This window comes from Alosa sapidissima, chromosome 16, assembly GCF_018492685.1.
Source record: "Alosa sapidissima isolate fAloSap1 chromosome 16, fAloSap1.pri, whole genome shotgun sequence".
In the NCBI taxonomy this organism is placed as follows: Eukaryota; Metazoa; Chordata; class Actinopteri; order Clupeiformes; family Clupeidae; genus Alosa; species Alosa sapidissima.
In genome coordinates, this window is record NC_055972.1 from 25451407 (window position 1) to 25468411 (window position 17005).

Consider the following 17005-nt stretch of genomic DNA (forward strand, 5'->3'; position numbering starts at 1 on the left):
CAGTAGAGCCAATCACGTGAATCCAGCACAGGCTACAAATCCTGGCGGATCTGGGTGCACTCTGGAGGTAATGCACCACTGGCAGCCCTCTTGCTCGTCACTGAGCCGCTGCTGGGGAACTTAACCCTCTGTCTGCCTGCCTAATCTGCCTGCCTGGTCTGTCTGCCTGCCTGGTTGGTTGGTTGGTTGGTCTGTCTGCCTGCCTGCCTGGTCTGTCTGTCTGTTTGCCTGGTCTGTCTGCCTGCCTGGTCTGTCTGTCTGTTTGCCTGGTCTGTCTGCCTGCCTGGTCTGTCTGTCTGTCTGCCTGCCTGGTCTGTCTGTCTGTCTGTCTGCCGGGTTGGTTGCTGGTCTGCTCTGCTGCTCTGTCTACTCTGTCGGGTCGGTCAGGTCTGGTTTCTGCACAGGTCTGTGTGTGCAAGTTCCCTTTGTTTATATTTCTCAGAAATACTTCGACCTCAGTCACACACCGCTGACCGACAACCCCCCCCCCCCCCCCCCCCCCCGCCCCAACACACAGGCACACACACACACGCATACACTCTCCCACCACCACCACCACCACAGTATATTCAGTTACTGAAACTAGGTTTCACTGCCTTTCCTTGTTATTTTCTATACTATATATTTGTTTGTAGACGTGACAGATAAAATCACTATTCTGAAACACACATGTTCTAATATTTCATTTCAACTACCACAACGATGACGTGTGACAACGAGTCGTAATCAAAGTGATTTATTTTTTCCCGTCAGCTTCTTCTTTAGTGTCTTTACAGATGTACAGTAATGTGTCATAACACAGCAGAGGCATTGAAGTATGCGCCGGAGCAGATGCTATTTTTCCTCTTTACCCCCCCCCCCCCCCCACACACACACACACACACACACACACACACAGACAGTGAAAGAATGATGCCTGGAGGAACTAGCGTTAAAAGATGTGTTTTTTATCCTCCCATGCTCTTGCCTGTGATGAGACAGATGAAATAAAGTTCAGCGTTTGTTCCCTGTCATCACCCATCAGCATTGTCTGTGATTTCTGGACTGAAACTCTCCCTGTCTGTTTTTTCTTCGCTCTCTTTCCCTCTAATGCACCTCTGTACTCTCCTTAGGGTTAGAGAAAAGAAGGAGGTGGGGGAGTGAGCAATGGGTTAACTACGCAGTCTGTGTCTGTGTGTGTGTCTGTGTGTGTCTGTGACTGTGTCTGTGTGTGTGTGTGTGTGTGTGTGTGTTTTCTCATGGCTGTCTTCCTGTCTAAGGGGCGGTGCTGTGCTGTGCTGTGCTGTGTTTTGCTGTGTGCTGCATGCTTTCACTGTGGCTGCCTTTGAAATCATGCGGCAGACAGACAGGCTTGTTTTGCATACTGTAGGTCTCCGGCATTGACTTGTAACAAATCCTGGCCCCCGGGAGACGTGTCAGGGGGGATTAATGGAGGGCCCCGGCCTCAGACAGTTTTCCCATTGTCATGCCCCAGCACTGCATTAGGCATTACACACCCACACACACACAAATACTCACATAACCCTCCCTTTTTGCCACCCGTCCGTACACATGTGCTGCAGACACGCACACATGAACCTACATGCATGCATAAATGCATGCACACACACACACACACACACACACCAGCTCTGGCCTCTATGCTGCTCCACTCTGCAGCCACACTGTATTTTTATCCTGCAGAGGCTCAACCTACCCCAGCCCCCCCTCCACCCCCACCCCCATCAGTCAGGGTGTTATTTCTACTCGGTCTGGTTCTTTGGAGCCAGGCACTTGTACAAGCCCCAGCTAAGAGCAGAGCACAGGAGCCAAGCAGAGACGAGCGGCAGGGGAAAACATGTAAATAATGTATGAGACGGAGCCAGTGCCAGTCCCAAGCTAGCCGTGTGTGTGTGTGTGTGTGTGTGCCTGCATACTTGAGTGTGTGTGTGTGTATGTGTCTGTGCTGCTGCCAGTGAACAAAATAGCCCAGAAACGGGAAGAGCTCATGCTGGAGACAGATTGAAATAAGGTGGAAAAGATTGCACCAAAAATTAAATGCATCCTCCAAGCCTTTTCTGTGCTACCACCGTGAATGCCAAAGAAGAATAGCACCAATAGGAAGCCATGTGTTCACATGCAGCCTGTCTCAATGCTACGTGTTTCTCTCATTTGCCTCATAATAGCCTAGGCCAGCATATTGCAAATGGCCTGGACGTGGATAATGGACGTGCACTGTACACGGACGGTCTCAGATTCCGCACAGCCTGTTATAATGCTCTCCTTTCAGGGTGGGTCATCCTGCGCTCGCTCTGGGAGCTCCAGAGGGTGGACTGACGGGAGGGCGCTCGGCTCTCGGTGGAAAGAGGATCCCTCCCTCTCTCGCCTCCTGGTTTGTGTGTCGGCGAGTGAAAGACTCCAGGGAGCATGTGACGGATGGACAGAGGGAGGGCTGGGCGGGACTGGGCAGGACAGGCCCGCTGGTGTCGGGTTGCAGGGCCTCCATTGAGGCAGTCAGACTTGGGTGACCAGGGCGAGATGGAGGCCCTGCTGGAAGCATGAATGGATGATTGTTAGCAGATGAATGCAGGCGTTGTGGTTTCGGGCTTGGGGTGGGGTGGACGGTAGGGCGGTGGAGTCGTGCCTCGTGAGCTGTGCCAAGGCATTGTGGGGATGCTTGATTGGCACGCCCATGCATATTTATCCACACACACACGCACACACACACACACACACACACACACACACAGGCACACACGCACACATACACACCCAAGGGCCCACGAGTCGCCAGGGGAGATGAAAAAACAACCTGAAGGCCTAGGCCTACTGAAACCTGATTGGCTGATTGGGACTGGGCCTCTTTTCCGGGGCCTCTTCTGGTGCCCACGTCCGGGAAGGCATGCAAATGTGGCCTCGCCAGTGGCTGACAGGCAGCTAGTGCAGAGCCAAGCCATGTTACGCATGTCCCAAGGTCTCCGCTCGAGGAAAGTGAACTCCTCTTCGGGAGCCTTCACATTGATGGCTTTAGCGCGCAGATGTTCTAACACATTCTGGACCGATGCCTTCCGGAGGGTAGGAGGGGGGATTTCACTGGATCGTGCGAATTCCCTGTTTTGCTCTCGCTCCCTTCCTCACATCGGGAGGCTTCTGTAAGTCATCCCGAGGGACGTCCAGAATTACTGTTGTTGTCCACTCGGGTGGTGTTTGTGTTACCTGACCTGCGGTCACCTTGTGCAAAGATCAACCATGTTTCCGATAAAACTCACACTTGGACACTTTCGGATGAAACTCACACCCCCCAATCCAGCTTAAGTAGCGAGCATGTCTTGCCCTCCACAAGAGAAGGAATGTTGTTTTTTTTCCTCTCAGTCCACTTTTGTCCAACTCCAAGTGGAGGTGGGCGAGCATATGGATTTCTACACGCATCTGCATTATTTAGTTTTATGTCCAGCCCACACAATTCAATGGCCTTTCTACTAAGTAAACACTGTTCCAGGGCAGGGCATATTGTGTAGGCAGTTTTTTTTTTATTCTAAGAAGATGAAAGGAGAGAAAAAGACACCTTGGCAGACACACAATAGCATGCCTCATTCGTTTTCTAGCTGCAAGCCTTGCTAGCTGAGCAGAGGTCTAATTTTAGGTAGTGAGTGAGTAAGTGTGTGTGTGTGTATATTTGAGTGTGTGTGTGTGTAGGTCTCTCTACAGATATTATTTTTCAAAGCTGCTAGGGTTCTATGTTCTTTTTCTCAAGGACAGTTCCACGCGGAGCACCCTGTGCTCAATACGTAACATCAGGCAACCTCACTGTCAGCCATTAGTTATGTTGTTAAGCTACAGTAGCAAGGCGGAATGTAGGTGAACAACACACAGAGGAAAGTACTGTAGGTCTACAGGTTATATAAGTTTTCTCTTTCCTCTTATGAAATGGTGTCATGGAGGTAGTATAGACTGTTGAAAGAGAGTAAATCCTCTGAGATACTTTGTATGTTTTTATTTAGTATATTCGCTTTTGTGGTTAATAAGCTATGGTTTATGTAGTTTTTTAAGGGAAGGGTATTGTTTGTTTTCTAAACAGCCACAGAAAGACACTTACCTGGGAGGTCAGTTCTTTAACTACTGAAATGAATGGAATACACAGACACAACACAACACACACAATCTCTCTCACACACACAAAAATTCAACCCCTTGAAGTACAAATACATCAACATTTTTTTGATGCCGCTCCATAATTCATTATTCTCATGCTGAAGAAAACTAAAAACTCTTTGCCAACAAATCTATGAAATCACAGTGTTGAGGGCATAAATAATCATGTATGCCATAACCTCGCTCACCTCACGTAGCTCTGCGTTTGGGACTTTCCTTTTATTGCAGTAATGTGCTGCCAAAAACGGCAGGCATTTTTCGTAGTAGAAGATTATCACTTTATATGATCTCTTCCTTTCAGGCCACCTACCTTCCTCTTTCTTTTCTCTGCTCTCTCGCTCTCTCTCTCTCTCTCTTTCTCTCTTGTTTGTTGTCTTTCTCTCTCTCTCCCACACACAGTCACACATACTTTCTCTCTCACTCTTTCGGATGTAGAGACAGACGCCCAGATGCAGAGGCAGGAGGCAGTCCCCGGGTAGCAGTAGGCCGCTGCAAGCATTGGCAAGCCAACCAGTGGAGTTAAGAACCGGATGTTTGTGTGCGACATGTAAGCCACAAATATGAACACAGGAGGATGATGTCGGTGTGACACAATCCCAGCCGGCCGAGCTGGCAATTCAGCCGAGGGGCACTAAGCTCTCATTAACCCCTCGGTGACCGTGCAGGACAGTGTATATACTATATGCATTTCAAGTTAATCTGCATAAATGAAGAGACCCACGTTTTGGTCTGTAAATGTGATCAAGTGAAGCTGCAATCTGGCTGTGCGTGCTACAGGGCCTGATCTGCAGATGTGTACTCTGCACCAGATGACTATCCCCTTATCTGCGCTGTGACCCCCTTCAGGATAAATCCTTGATGGCCTCATGAATCACAAATGCAAACAGTCACACTCACACACAACACAGTCCTAAGCTTACATGCAATGCTATAAGTTTTCTCACAGGATTCTGCTCACTGCATTGTGAATGGATGGGATTTTTAAAAAGATTTTAGGCTTCTAGCATTAATTTTTCAAAATGGTGTATTGATTCTTCTACAGTGTGTATGTTTATGTGTGTGTTTGTGTGTATGTGTATGTATGTGTGTATTTGTATGTGTGTGTGTGTGTATGTGTTTGTGTGTATGTGTGTTGTGGCTTGAGAGACCTTGTATGGGTAACGAAAACAAATGTTCCGTATTGATAGTCCTGGGCCCCCCTTCATTTGCATACACCTTGCATTTCACCTTCATTATCTGTGAGGCATCTGCAGCCCTCCTAATGATAATTAGGTTACCAGATCGTGACATAGACTGTTGTGTTCATTTCCCAAACTATAGCACTGCATTCATTTGCATATAAAAAGCCTTTTGATGTCTCTATTTAACACTAGGGGCTCTGAAGCTTAAAAATGAAATTTGCTTTCCCTTAATTAGGTTGTTGTGCTCGGTCGTCAGAGGTGAGGGCTGAGAGTGGAAGGTCTGACGTCGCACTTTTGATCCCTGGCAGCCCGGCAAACACTTTGCATCTCCGAAATGAGGCGCATTTACATTCACTAAGGAGTGGAGCTAATAAATACATCATTATCTTGGTTGGCATCTCGTCCGATCTCCCGTCCAAAAGTACCCATTGTAAATATTCAGCATCCGTAATAAGATTACTTGTTTTTGCCCTTTTGAATGCTCGCATTAAGCCTGTTGCACATCAAATAGAAAACAAAAATGTGTGGAGTAATTAAAAACAGCTTTATTATCGAGAACACAATGGGTCATCTCAGGTTTATGCAGGAGACGGAGAGAGCGGAGTGGGGTGTGGGGTGCACGGATACAGCGGAAACAACACGAGACTGGCCTAAGGCGCCCAAGCCTCTTATGGCCATGAAATAAAAGTGGCGGGCAGGCGCGGAGAGGGATGGGAGTTAATCTTCTGCTGGGGTTGAGGAAGAGAGGAAAAAAGGCACCAAGTGTGCGGTTGTGGCCAAGTAATCACCCTGAAAGCCCACAACCTTTCTGCTACCATGGGGATGTGCTCCTGTGAATTAAAGCCCACACCCTTCATCCATCTTTCTCTCTCCCTCTCTCTTTCTCTCCCTCTATCTCTCTGTGTGGCTCCCCAGACCAGCAGCTTGTCATCTTTTAAGAGCTTTTCCAGCTTTGAGGGAGGCCAAGTGAAACGAGCCAATGATGTAATTCCTCAGAGATGAGCTGCTCAGGATGACATCATATATACAGCCGGCACCATTTCAGTTTCTCGTAAGCACATGCTCTCTCTTTTCTGACTTTCTTTCTTTCTCTCTCTACTTCTTACCTGTCTTTTGATGAGGCTTTTTCTTGGAAATAGAAAGCTGATTTTCTTTTCTTCAGCTTTTATTCAGTGTGATGGAGATCACTTTTTTTCAGTGTCTCCATAGTACAGATGATCACTGCTCAAAATGCCACATGCAAATGAAGGCTAAGAAGCATTTTCCATTTCCAGGGGAAAACACCTGCGTCTAAACACCTCGTCACTCTTTCCAGTCTCTCAGACTGCGTGGTGCCTCTGACGACCTTTATCACTCTGGGCTACAGAGGTCAGACAGTATGTTATTGACCAGCTCTCTCTGATGTCATCATGCACTGCCATGGTGACCTACCCCGTTGTCTCCCCATCGATTGGCTGAAAGGAGCCGCGAGTTGGGAGTGAGGTGGGGGGAGACTCGGGAGGTGACCTCACTTCGGGAGGGACGGTGTCTTTCTCGTTATTACAGTATGCAACGCTTTGGGTTCTCCCAGAATGCCCGCTATCCCGTCTCTGTGGTCAGTCTCTCTCCGCGGTAAAGTGGTGGGGCACTCGACGACAGCGAATCACCCATTACTCACCCGTGCACTCGACTGCACTGAATGAGTCAACGTGTTAGAGACGGAGTGGCTGAGACGGGCTCTCTGGCTTCTGCTTGCTCCGTGTGCTTGTTGTGCTCTTCCCTGACTATTGAGTTTGTCAGACAGGAACACATGGCGGCGGCATCACCACCCCCTCCTCACCATCACCCAACCCTTGTGTGTGTGTGTGTGTGTGTGTGTGTGTGTGTGTGTGTGTGTGTGTTTTTCCCCTCCCTTCTGCTTGGCGATGTGGGCAGGAGAGAGATGTGAATAATTGATGGGGCCGAGTGGAGCAGGGGAGACGTGGACTGGAAGCAGAGTGGTCCGCTGCCTCATACAATATGGAGCCCATTGATCTCTCCGCTGATGGGGCTCGGGTTGCCATGACAACCACAACAGATCAGCCAAGTAGCATGAGGAGCAGAGATGTTCTCATTTTTTTTTTTTAAAGCAAATCTGGCTGCCTCATGAAAAAAACTATATCAGCCGGAATTTAATTGTAGAGAGATGTACAAGCCTTCCTCCTCAGCCAGATTGAAGATTTTGTCTCTTATCTAGGAGTAGCTCTTAACACTATGCTACTCTTTAATGTCACACTTATGACCTCAGTAACATTCCTTGTCATTACTTCCATATCAGAACCAGAGTCCCACCATCTTGAAAAGGATGTGTATCGCTAACCTAGTATTACTTTGATAACATCTTAAACCACCAGACTAAATTTATCTCACTGGAGACTGGTGAATACAGCTGGCCATTTGTGGTTGCAGTGCCCCTGGAGTTTTTAAGGGCAAGATTTAAAACTGAAGTGAAGTTCTGCACCTTACCAGTATGCTTTCCTGACACTGTCGCTGTGGTGTCTAAATTTAAAAGAGAAATCCGGTGATTTTTCACATAAACAATCGGTTTTCCTAGCTCGAGTTGCTGCAGCCAACAGTTAGAGCTTCCAGGCAGCTATGGTGCTACACTCTAGGGCAGGGATGCCAGGGTGAAATTGGACAGGGGGCCAGATTTTTTTCAAGTGAGACCTCAGGGGGCCGGATTACACTTTAGGACTGAACATGCCAAACACTGACCAGTGTTGTAGTGAAGTCACTATGCCTCGAGTCCGAGTCCAGGTTCGAGTCCCCAGTGTTCAAGTCCGAGTCAAGTCCAAGTCATTAAAAAAAAAGTCAAGTCCGAGTCGAGTCCACTACTCATCCGAGTCAAGTCCGAGTCGAGTCACTATTGATCCACGTCGAGTCCGAGTCGAGTCCCTATTGATCAAGTCGAGTCCAAGTCCAGCACTAAAGTAAGCATAGCCTACATGTCGTTCCATTTTTTCCCATTGCAGATGAAATCCTTAAAAGCAAAAGCAAATCGGACAATCTTCTGTCTCCAAGCAGGGGTGCCATTCACTTGTGTGTGAAAGTAGTATTGCCAAATTTCTTGCCAAACCCAATGTGTTGTATTTATTATATCGGAGAGAATACCATACCATAGCCATACCATAGCCTATAGGCCTACTCATAATAAATGAGCAATCCACATCCCAATCATACAGGCCATTAAGTCACATTATGCTGTTACTGACTGCTGACAATTGTATAGGCAGTGTTGTAAAGTTCATACTTCACAAGAGCTAGATGGACGTTGGAGTAGGCCTATTTTGTAAGAGGTAGTGTGGATCATAAAAGGGTCTCCCCCGGGCATTTTTAAAAAAATTCTGGCTGTTAAATAGCCTATACAATTTTAGCGCAGTTTGGGAGGGACAGAAACAGAGCAGGGTCCATCTTGGTAGCTTCTTTCTGACTCCCGTGACGTGAACACTGGCTACCTGCAACTGCATAATGTTATCCCTTCACTAACACTGACAACATGGAGACATATATCATGTCAACAATAGAGATGAAAACTAGCTTTCAGTTAACAGAGATGCAGATCATCTGCCTAATTAATTTCTTTGTGCAACAGGCCACATTCTACGTTCATTTCAGCGAGATGAGTAAAATAAATGTTTTTTTAAGCTGCCATCGGCATAGGCTACTATTTGCTACGATATTCACCTGTTAGAAATAGAACAAGTTGCTATTTCCTACATTTTCAGCTACATTTTAGACACATTTTAACTTTCACCAGCTTGTCCATATCGGGGGACAGTTTCTGGGCAGTGGCTATTTACATAACATCATTCAGATGTCCGTGCGTCAGGCGATTGTGCACTTTCGATTTATTAATATTCATCACGGAAAAGGCCTGCTCACATAAATATGTTGTCCCAAACATACATCTACACAAGTATTTTACCTGCAAAGGCCGTGAGCATTGGGTACTGTGGTGGCAAGGATTGATCAAATGACAACACTGCGGTTTTTATCAGTTCCATTTGGATCGTCTCTGGGACTTCAAAAGCGTCAATCGTGAATGGAGAGCAAAAAAGCGCAACGTCCTTTTCCAGTTCTGTAAAAACCGTGAATCGATTGTCAAACTCATGCCTGAGTCCGGAAAGCAAGTTGTCCATACTCGATTAAAAGGCTGAGATTTTAGATGGGGAAGTGGGCTGCATTGCGCTTGGAAAGCTGCGTCTTCCATAACGCCAGTTTACTTGAAAAGCATGAACACTATCATAATACTCTGTGACGAGTTTGATAACATCTCGATAGTGACTAGTCTACCGTCAGCACTACCGGCGCTGCTGCAGCGAGCAGCAGCAACAGATCAACTGACGGATTCCACCGAAAATTAAACAAAAATAAAATAAAAAATATATTCTCCCCTTATCACCCGCGGGCCGGATGTGACATACAGTCGGGCCGGGTCCGGCCCGCTGGCCACAATCCTGGCATCACTGCTCTAGGGGCATGTTCATGAGCCCCCATGTTCATGCCCCCAGAGTGTAGCATTGTAGTTACCTGGCTGCTTTAGCTGTTGGCTTCAGCAACTCGAGCTAGGTAAAACCAATTGTTTTCAGGGTTTTTTCGTTACTGACAGTACTCGAGGTGACCTTGAGAAACAGAGATCTATGTGAAAAATTGCCGGATTTCTCCTTTAAGAGGGGTACCGATAAAGAGAGATAGCAATGAGAAAGGCATCCATTTCTTAGTACATATGCTGTGTGTCGTCGGGGTAACTCAGCGATCCTGACTGGAAGCACATTGCGAAGTAACCACACAGAGTTATGAGCCCAGGAAAAGATGTGGAGGCAGAGTGTGTGTGTGTGTGTGTGTGTGTGTGTGCGTGCGTGCACGTACTGTAGAGTATACCCAGATTTTTTACATGTACTCTGACTCTGAGGGTGTGCAAGGTCTCCAAAAAAAATGAAAAAGAAGAGGGGAAAACAGCAACAAGAAAGCCTTCCTCCAGGCAAGAATACATTTATGGAAGGCAGAGGATTGAAGGCGAGAGCGTTTTTGATCTTTTCATTTCTCTCCTCTTCTCCGTGTCTGAATGTTAATCATCACAGGCAAAGCACAAAGAGCCTCTGGTCTCGTTCACTTTGGATGAAGGCTGACAAACAAACAGAGTCAGAGTGACACTGGCGCGCTGCATGCCAAGCAGTCAGAGACGGCTAACAAACAGCAGCAGCAGCCCATTACAATACTGACCTTCTTCCCCCACTTGACAGTGTGGAGCTAAAGCTAATGTAGCGACGACATGTGCCCGGGCAGATTGCTGGGGGCCATGGCTCAACTCTAACCTGACCGAAAAGGGCTCCTATGGCCCTCAGCAAGGAAACGTTTGGCTCTTCAGCCATCAGCGATGGACGTTGCTGAAAGTATTTTTGCTTGTGGGCTTTGTGTGAACTTGGGTCATGGATCTTTCTTGAACTTGGGTCATGGATCTTTCTTGAGGTCAGGTTTTTGACATGTTGACATGATAATGCATCTATGCAGTCAAACTGCAAATGGCATTTTGTTGGTGTAGGTCAAGGGTTAAGTTAAGATAGCACCATTCAGAAAACAAAACAAAAAACACCCACATGGAGTCATTTAAAGCACTTTTTTTAGAGTGCTGGGGTGTATAAAAGTCCCTATGGTCTTCCTCAGCTTTGGGATTCTTACTAGTTGAGAAAAGTATACTTCAAAATAATAGAAAAGTAGGTAACGCTTTAGAATAACATGTGCTTATTAGGCGTTAACAGTGCATAATAAGCAGTTAACAATTCATAACTAACAGCTAGCTAACTGTTCATAACATTAAGTAACTGTTAACATGCAGCTTGTAAGTGTTTATAAGCAGCCTTTTAAGTTACTTACAAGCATATTTGTTAACAGTTGACGTGCAGCCTGTAACTGTTAACAAGCAGCATGTTAATGCTAATTAATGGTGTATAAGATAAAAGGGTGGATAACTAATACGCTTATAAGACCTTTCTTAACCTTTTGTAGTAAATTTTGCAGCCCCCCAATCTAAAGCGAGGTCCACGTAGCCTATAGTTCCACAAGCCCAACCTTCTATCTCTATATATTTACTGTATCTATCTATCTAACTCGGTTAAGCTGTGAGAAATGCACCTTCAAAATTGCTGCAGCGAGCAGGATTTGAACCCCGATCTCCTGCGTCGTGAATTGCCGCGCTACTTACTGAGCCACATTCCTACCTATTATAACGACGAAATTGTTAATCTTGATTCTATATTCCGATAATGTTCTATATCATACAAGTTATGTTTTTTACAAATATGTTTCTGATGGAAAAGTGGTGTTTCATTTCCATAATCTTTATTGAGCGAACGCATAAAACAGTCAGTTTGTCAGCAGTCTAAAGATATTATGCCAGATTTGTATAGTTTGGTTACCTAGCAACCGAGGCTTATAGACGACAAGTGGGTGCGTTCAAAGTCGCAAACATTAGGCGAACGTTCGCGATGGATTTGAAACATGTTTCAGTTTGCCTTCAGTTTTCCATGAATGTCTGCGAACGTAGTTCTCCACAAACGTTACACAGGAACATGCAGGGGCTAGGCAGCGGTTACAGCGGCAAACTGAAACATGTTGTCTGGTCACAGTTGCAAGGTTTTAGAAAGTTGCTGGTTAATAAAATGTTGCAGCTCATCTCATCGCGAATCTTGGGTGTGATTTGGGCTTAAGTATGGCACAGACTGCACACGTTATGATTAGATGGCATTAAAAGACTGCGGTGGGGAAAAGCTAGAGTTCCAAATTGTATAACTTTTTTTCAACATGAACTATGCCTATATGACCGACTTCATCATCGTTCAATTCATCCCTTGTGTTTAAAATTTGCGGATAGGCCGATGGTAAGCTTGTTTTTATGCTGGCAACAAAACCAGAAGGGTTCGCGAACGTTATTCTTTATTCTAAATGCCATGGCGATAAAAAGAAAGAAGTCAGAAAAGGAATTTACCTTAGACTAGGCTATATCGTTTAATTAAAACGTGTTTCATCTGTTCTGGCTATCCCCGCTATTTGGATCTTACTTTATCTCACTCAATGAACAACATCTCAACACTAAATGGATGATCCATAATTGTCATCAGATAGCCTAGTCATATTGGTAGACATTCAGTGTGTTTGAAATAATTAATTCGATAATATTTTTCATCTTTGGAGAGGAAACGTTTTGTGTAAAGGGAATTAAAGGCCTGTCTCATATAGACGCCTGTCTATAATACTAGCCTGTGCAGTTTGGCGATTTGGGAAAATAAAAGCCTGGGCTATTATTTGGAGTTTTACGGTATATCTATGCATCCAGGAGGGTAAAGCATTTCATAAAGCTTTGAACATCTCTTTGACATTCATTCACAATAACACGCTATGTTTATAACTGTTACTATGACTGAATAGCCAAGTGTTATTAAATGATTTTACATTTTATTTCCCTCCTGTGTGCCTCAGATCTTTAAAGCAACACCAAAGAACTTTTCCTCTGTCGCACGCACTATTTGTTTATCCAGCACCGGCTTTGCAAATAACAATGTCCACAGACAAGGTAGAATATGTTGCATGATTTTATGAAAGTACGATGTATTGCGACATCAGATGCAAGTCAAATTTGTAGTTTCTTATGTCTCATTCCATCGAACTACAGATCCGCTACCCGATCCGGCCGATAGAGGGCCGCAAAGCGAATGCAGAAAGTACCGTTCACCCTGTTACGAGTTGATGAACCACTGAAACGATTTTGGAAACATTATTTTAGGTACAAAAAATAAGGAAACATTTTAGGTACAAAAAACTCTTTGGTGTTGCTTTAACAGTTCTCGACATTGCGCCCATGTCATTTCCTCTTGACATAAAGTGCAGTCTATGGGCTGCACTCAGTGAAAACAAAACCACGTGGTTGTATTGTTCATTGAAAATGTCAAAATACTATTCTGATGAGCTAGATAGAACAGCAAAAGCATTACAGTTGACAACAGCTGGATTGATTCAGTGCCCCTACAAGGCTGGCTCATAGAAAATTGACCTGACTAAATGGCTGAATATTCAGTGTAATTTTTTAATTCACTGTAGTTATCCATGCCTTTTTTTTACACTGTTTTCACTGAGTTGTCTTAAACTGGAAGTGGCCGCAATGTTTAGAATACCCACATCTGCTTATCTGACAATGCATTAGTCTTTGTGTGCCCAAGAATGTTTCATGCTTTTGGGGGCCTTAAGCATAAATGGTTGCTCCTTAAACATATTTTAGCATTGACCCTGTGAATATTTTTGAAATACAAAAAAATGTGATTAGCAAAAGCTAAATAAAAATACCAAAACATTAGGATTTTCTGATGACAAAAATATCATATACTGTTCATAATAGGATAAAAAGTGACTCAAAAACATCATCAGATGCATCATCTTAAGTCTGCTGTTTATCTGTAAAACTTTCATAGCTAACTAGTAGCCTGTGTATTTCACAATGATAGGAGAAGTATATTAAAGGTTGTATCAGCGATGGCAGGGTAACTTCTGTTGACGTTCAAACAAAACAGAGAGCTAGCTTGCTACTTCCTCCCCCTCCTAGAGGTGGGTCGGTCGCGAACAAACTAATTCGTTCGAACGGGTCTTTAAAATGAACGACCTGAACTGGTTCGCCTGTCCAGTTCTTGTTCGTTCTTTCATTCGTCGCTGAATCACACTGACCTAGTGCTGCTGTGAATGCCTATGGCCCACCTTCCTAGGCGAGAGCCAAACCAATTGTATGCTGTTGTCTGTATTGTTTCTAAAACGTTCTCATCGAATTAGCCAAAGAGAGGCATAAAAGCATAGCAACCATTTCCATGAAAAAAAACAAATGGGCTAGTGAGACTAGACTAGTGGGAGAGCATACGATAAAAAAATAACGAAAATGGTTTACATTAACAATTCCATTTTGCATTTCAATATTGCCATTTATATTTAAATATCTGTCTAATGGGAAATGCATGCTGTCTTTGTATTTTCTGTGTCATGCCAGGTTAATAAATGTCTCTTCAATCTGTCTCGTTCGTTCGTTCTCACGCCAAGACCCCCACCTGTTTCACTTCGGTCTGTCGTTCTTGTTAAGTCAGTCACTCGTTCTTGGCTAGAAGCAGAGTGATTATGGCTCCATAGCCTAGGCAAAATGGGGACTTGAAACCTTTTCATCAATATAATCTTTCTGCCAAGCCTTTAAACATGTTTGTCGGCATAGCCTACTGGGTCTTTGTTCCTTTATGAATGAACACATTTTTAAAAAAGAAATGAGCTGATCTAGCCGTAGTCTACTCTATTTACCTTCAATATGTCAATTTAATGTCAAGGTGAATGAACACATTAGCTACTGCTGTTTTGTCTAAAAGTACACATAATCATGAAGTTGCAGCTATATATTTGCCGCTACAATTACAGTGTTGTGTTGACCGTTTGCACAAACGAGGAGCTGAGAACCTGCATTCCATGATTCACCGCTAAACAACGTAGTATGTAGGCTACCGGAAATGCGACTGAACGAACAAACGAACGATTCAGAACGAATCATCTTGGCGAACTGAACGACATGAACCGTCATGAGAACGAACGACAAAATCCACCTCTACCCCCTCCCTCCCGTACAATTGAAACTCTCCTGAGTGCACCTTGTCGGTTATTGGTTGGAACACTTTATTTTGCATTTGAGTGGTTGGCAACACTTGTTGGTAGCAATTGTAATTGTTTTTGTGTGCAGATCTCAGAGCCTAGGCCACCTACAGAGACGCGGTCTGCTTATGGGGTGGGCAGCTAGCAGATCGTTAGGAAAGATTAGATGAATGTGATCATTTATGTTTGGGCCTTTTTTGGGCCTGCAATTGCTGATTCAACCTTTAAACTATTATATTATATTAATTTAGTGGAGCATATACAAAACCTTAAATATCTATATAGCCTACTCTAATTATACACATTAAACAAAACAATGGAGGCATTTTGTAAATGACCCAAAGTGAAGTGCCCAATATCTACATGAATTGTGAAATCTAGATTATATAATTTAGGGTTTAGAGCTACTTCAAATCCAATTGCTTGGTAACCTAGCCTAGGTTGCTGACGTTAGCTAGCAATATCACTGAGCGTTAGAAAAACAATTAGACCTATAAAACACAAACTTACCAGCAAGGCATGGGCGTCATCCCTCAGTTTTCTTTTCTTTTCTTTCATTTTTCAGCACCAGGTCCATATTGCCTCTTACTTGTCATTATGAATCACCATTCAAATTCAGCTTGATAAAGGCCGGTATAATTCTGGAATTTCCTAATTGCAGAAACGTTTGTTTTCTTTTTCTGTCCGCGGTTCCTTGATCAATTGCACAGGAAATTATCAGACGATGCCCCGGTAATAATGGCCCTTTCCATTAGACTTGTAAATCCGTTGCCCGAGTTGGAAAGTGTAAATTACCCAGCTTTCTTGTGGCATTTCACGCAGGCACGCCCCCTTTACCTCGGTTGCTGTGCGTGCAATACAATGTAACAATTTGTTTTCCAGCCATTTAGCTAGAGGCTACATGTAGCACAAAACAATAACAATGACTAGCCTCCTGCTAATATAAGTATATATACTTTTTTGATCCCGTGAGGGAAATTTGGTCTCTGCATTTTAACCCAATCGGTGAATTAGTGAAACACAAACAGCACACAGTGAACACACAGTGAGGTGAAGCACACACTAATCCCAGCGCAGTGAGCTGCCTGCTACATCGGCGGCGCTCGGGGAGCAGTGAGGGGTTAGGTGCCTTGCTCAAGGGCACTTCAGCCGCGGCCCACTGGTCGGGGCTCGAACTGGCAACCCTCCGGTTACAAGTCCAGAGTGCTAACCAGTGGGCCACGGCTGCCCTAAATGCCCCTCGTGGCTCGAGAGAAAAGCCTTCGGTAACACTTTATTTTAATGTGTCGCTGTTACAGTGTACCTACCTAATTAGGTACAGTGGTACAACCTGTGTAACAACATGTACTATCAGGTACTATCATTGTACTTGCATTATGTATGTGTGGGTACCTACATATAGTTGTTACACTGTAATACTGAGTGCTTTTACAAAACTTTGCCAATTTGCCTACATTTTCATCAGAGGCAAAGAGCTGACCTGAGACCTGCTGGATGGGGTAAATCTGGTCATGATAGATTTGATATACAAAGCATTCTTAGCTCCAGTCAAGGCCTCATTGTCTTCAGTACATGTAACAGCTGTGCTGCTACAACCTTGTTACTCTTTGATACAGTGGAATAAACCTATTAAGTGTACCAGTTAATTACTTACATGTACATATGACATGTATGTTATGTCTTCGATGTCTTGGAACAGGTCTACTAATTCACTACGTAGTACATATATTAACTGTGTTGGTACACACTTATTGCTCTTTGATACAGTGGCATAAACCCATTAAAATGAAGTGTACCAGTTAAGTACTTACAATTACATATTACATGTATGTTGTGTCATTGGTGTCTTGGAACATGTCTGCCATTACCCTACATACTGTAGTACATGTATCAACTGTGTTGGTACACATTTATTACTCTTTTGATACAGTGGAATAAACCCATTAAAATAAAGTGTACCAGTTAAGTACTTACATCTACATATATACATCCTGTAATTGATGTGTTAA